The sequence below is a fragment of the Crocodylus porosus genome, unplaced genomic scaffold (genome assembly GCF_001723895.1).
Source record: "Crocodylus porosus isolate Cpor-Errol unplaced genomic scaffold, CroPor_comp1, whole genome shotgun sequence".
NCBI lineage: Eukaryota > Metazoa > Chordata > Crocodylia > Crocodylidae > Crocodylus > Crocodylus porosus.
Window position 1 is genome coordinate 154,098,641 of NW_017728906.1, and position 4,258 is coordinate 154,102,898.

Sequence of the window (4,258 nt, forward strand, 5' to 3'; positions counted from 1 at the left end):
AGTCTGCATTTTGAACAAACATGTTGTTATATAGCAACAATTAAACAAGGTTTGTTTTGTTTTGTTACCTAAGGCTAATTGCAGTACTTTGTTAGAAATAAGTTTGCTTACAATTATTTCATAGTATAGCAGTTATGTTTATAACATGGTCAGAACACCCACCGTGCACTGCACATGTGAGTGAAAATAGCAGCTGCTGAAGTTTATCATCTCAGCCAATTTTAAAGTTCCTTAGGAATAGCACACAGGTTAGTTAATCTGTTAGTAACGAGCTGATGCTGCATACAGGTGACTAACTCATTGTTTTCACTGACTGGGGACAGTGTCACTGTACAGACCATACGGAGATGATAAAGTATGATGCAGTTTTGTGACTCTTCAACTGGCTTCTTCTAATATCCACATCTGCAATGTATTTATGATGATAGAAACAATAAAAATTCTTGTAGGTCAAAATGTCTTTGTTCTTAAGAACATACCTAGGGTGTTGTCTTCTCTCTGGCTTTAGTGATAAACATATTGATGTTGGCATTAATTAAGGACTGCTGTTTTTGCTGGAGTGATGGAACTGTTTTCTTGTCCTGCATTAACTCTTTCATTGACTGTATTTTCATCCTTTTATGTATCAGTGTTTGGCACCTGTACCTTTCCTTCAGTGCCCTGCAACACACCTCCCCCCCCCAAGTTCACAACTCACTAGGAGCAGGGCACAGGAGTGTCATGCGACACACCTTAAACCCCTTCAAGGAGCTTTAGTTTGCTGTGCCTACACCGTGGAATGAAGTACCAGGCTCCATGCAGCTACACAGCTCTGCAGGCAGTCTGGCAGCAGCCCAGGAAAGAAGCCCAAAGAAAGCAGCAAGCCTGATCTCCCTGCCTGCCCTAGGGCCTGCCTGCCTGAGCTGCACAGGGGCCTGGTGCTTCCCTCTGCGGCCACAGTGCCCCCCAGGACCACCTGAGTTGGGTGCCTGTGGGCAGGTGCCACCTGCAGTGGGAGGCGCCACTACTGCAGATGGAAGCACCAGGCCCCCTGCTGCAGCCCTGGGACTACTCCACTTGCTGAACAGGAACCTCTGGCTCCTTGTTCTATGAGTACAACTGAATTCTAGGAAAGTCTGACTGCACCTGAAAAATCCTATGTCTATATCCGTCTTCCATACAACCACCCTTCATTAAAAGGAAGAAATCTTTTGCTCAGTAGTAGAGGTTTAACTGGTAATTTTGGTGCTCTGGGAAGAGATGCTAGGAAGTGGGGAGAAATATCTTGAGCATCAATCTAACCTACCCCCAGAGACTCACAGGCCCCAGATGCTGCAGGCTTCCTGTATACCAGCTGCTGCTGCTGCTGCCATCATTTGGGCTCTGCAAGAGCTGCCATTCTGGATCCCCCTCTAAATTAGTGTTTGGAGCTGGTGCCCCACTCACACCCCTAGTTACAGTATTGCTCTGTAGACATATGACTTGGAATGCTAGCCTGTGAGCCAGCTAGGAAGGCTATATAGAAGTTTTTTTGTTTTAAAATTTATTTTGAAGTTATTGAAAAAAGTCTGTATTGAAAAAAAGCCTGTTTAGCCTCTCTTGTATTGTGTCAGAGTTGACAGTAGTTTTATAGAGTTTAGATTATGGATTTATATAGGATAGTTTGGATAGGGATGATCCTGCCTGAGGCAGGGGGTTGGACTAGATGACCTCTGCAGGTCCCTTTCAGCTCTACTTTTCTATGAATCTATGACTCTGTAAGGAAAGGAACTAAGACACAAAGCCAGCCAAAGTAAGCCTTGGTATTGAGTTCATAATTCTGGATTCACTTTTCACCCTTTCCTACACAAACTAGTCTTCAACGAGGAGGCATGAAAACTCCTATGAGCACTTAAGCATATGTCTGCTCATTTTATATAACTGAACACCAGTTTGAGCATCCAGATAGAGGAGTGCTACTTTGTAAAAACTGATCTGGCGAACTATTTTCTTTATTAAAGGTAGATTGCTTATCATATAATTTCTAGTTAAAAAAAGAATTAGGTCTGAATAGGGAGCAGAGCTCTTCTAACAAGACAGGATGAGTTACATTTTTAGATTGGGATGGTGAAGGTACAGCTGAACACATACCCTTACAAATGTGCAGCATACTTGACACACTCATCTTAATATTGGCCCATACTTTGTGTGCATGTAGGTTGGGTACAACATCAAGCACTTAAATTCTGTCTTCAAACCACTTCTCCAAGGTTTTATAAACAGTCTCATATGGCTTCCTATTACAATACTAATCCGACAGAATATTTATGTCCTCTAAGAACTACATGATTTTGGATCCATGTATCTTTGGTATTTGTAATGGCAGCTCCTCCAGACCTGACTGCAGAAGCATTGTTTTGTAGCAAATGTTCCAACAACACAAGTTCTTCATCTTCCACTGTTTGAAACAAGCATATCATGAGCCAATTTATTGAATGTAATTTATTCCAGATCTCTACTGAAATATACAGTACTCTTGAGTCTCCACAGATGTGTACCCAATCAGGAGCTGTTTGGCTACATAAGGTTTTACACATCTTTTAAATAAATCAGAATATCCAATGCAAAACCCAGCACTCAGTAACCACCACATGGATTTGTGACACTCCCTGCTGAGTTCTAGGGCTATAGAAATGAAACAGACAACACCTGCCTCAATATCTTTACATTCTTCCTCAGACCAACAAGCCTGGTTTTCATCTAATTTACATTGCATTGCAAACAAACCTGCCTAACCTCAGGTCTTCTTGGTTAATTCCAGGATTTTTAGTTGGGAGAGCAATGCTGAATATGAGACATATTAGGATGACTCTCTTGCAAAAGAGAGGTTCCAAAAGGAATGGTATTTAAATTCTTTGGCCTCAACATTGCTCACACTAATATAAAAGGAAGGTATATCTTATTTTTAAATGGAAGAACGTATCTAGGTTTGGAGATATAAGAGTGGGAGGGAGTTCTCTAAAAAGTTGGAGCTAACTTTGTAGGCCTACCAGATTAGATTGGGCAGCAGCAGAGCGGGAGGAGCTAACTTTACGAAATCAGACTGGTTACATACTTGTCAGTCCGTGACCTAGTCACACAGCTTTGCTTGATGAAAGCATGCCATTGGAGAAGAGCTATTCCCGATACCTCTCTTGAACTCCACTGAACAGCTTTAGACTGATGCACAGAAGTTCAGGAGGTTGGGATTATAATAGGGATTGTTTTAGGCCTCAGCAGGTTTAGCAGCTAATAACTGAACTGTGGGATCAGCCATGCCCTTCGCACATCATGTTGCTTTAATTATGTTTATTTTTGTTCAAATATAAGGTTAGTGTGTGGGGATTTCCCCCCTCCCCCTTCCCAATACAAGTTATTTGTGCTTTCACATTCCTGACAGCTCCTGCCTGTTTGAAAGTGAGGAAAAAAAGGTTTCTGGAAAAGTGACCATGTGATTTACAAGATAAGTTCCTAAAATCTGGAAGACAATAGCGTTTAGGGGAGACCAAACAATGGGTACCTCCCCTGCCCCCCCCCCCCACTTTACACCTGGCAGACTTGTTAAAAAAAACTAAACTAATACACAGATACCACCTATATAATACTCACTGGGTGCATTTACATGTTCAATTAGTGCAGCACAATAAGCTTCAGCACAGTTTGTGCTGGAATTTAATGGCTCCTGGGCACAGCATCAACACATGTGCCTGGGATTGTAGCTGTTTAAGCCAAGGTGGATCAGCCCTGGCTGGCAGCAAGCTCAAGAATCAGTCCTGGGCTCCAGGTCATGGTGTTGGGCAGTAGAGGGGCTGGCTGGGGCACAAGAGTGCCCAAAGTTTAGAGCCATGTGGCTAGGCAGCAGGAAGGAGTCTGGACCCCTGTTGCCTGGGCTGACTGGGTGCAATTTATGCTTAGGTCAGCATTTACATGTGCATTTAGGCACAGTTATTTTTGCCACCATAAGGTAGTACTGTCCCCAACTGTACTACCTTATAGCAGCAAAAATTAGTTTCATAGAATCATAGAAGTAGGGTCAGAAGGGACCTTGTAGATCTTCAAGTCCGACCCCCCGCCTGGATGGGAGAAAAACTGTACTCAAATGAGTCCAGCTAGGTAGGCATCAAGCCTCTTCTTAAAGACCCCCAGGGTAGGAGTCAGCACAACTTCCCTTGGAAGTTGGTTCCAGCTCCTAGCCACCCTAACTGTGAAGTAGTTCTTACGGATGTCTAATCTAAACCTACTCTCCAATAACTTGTGTCCA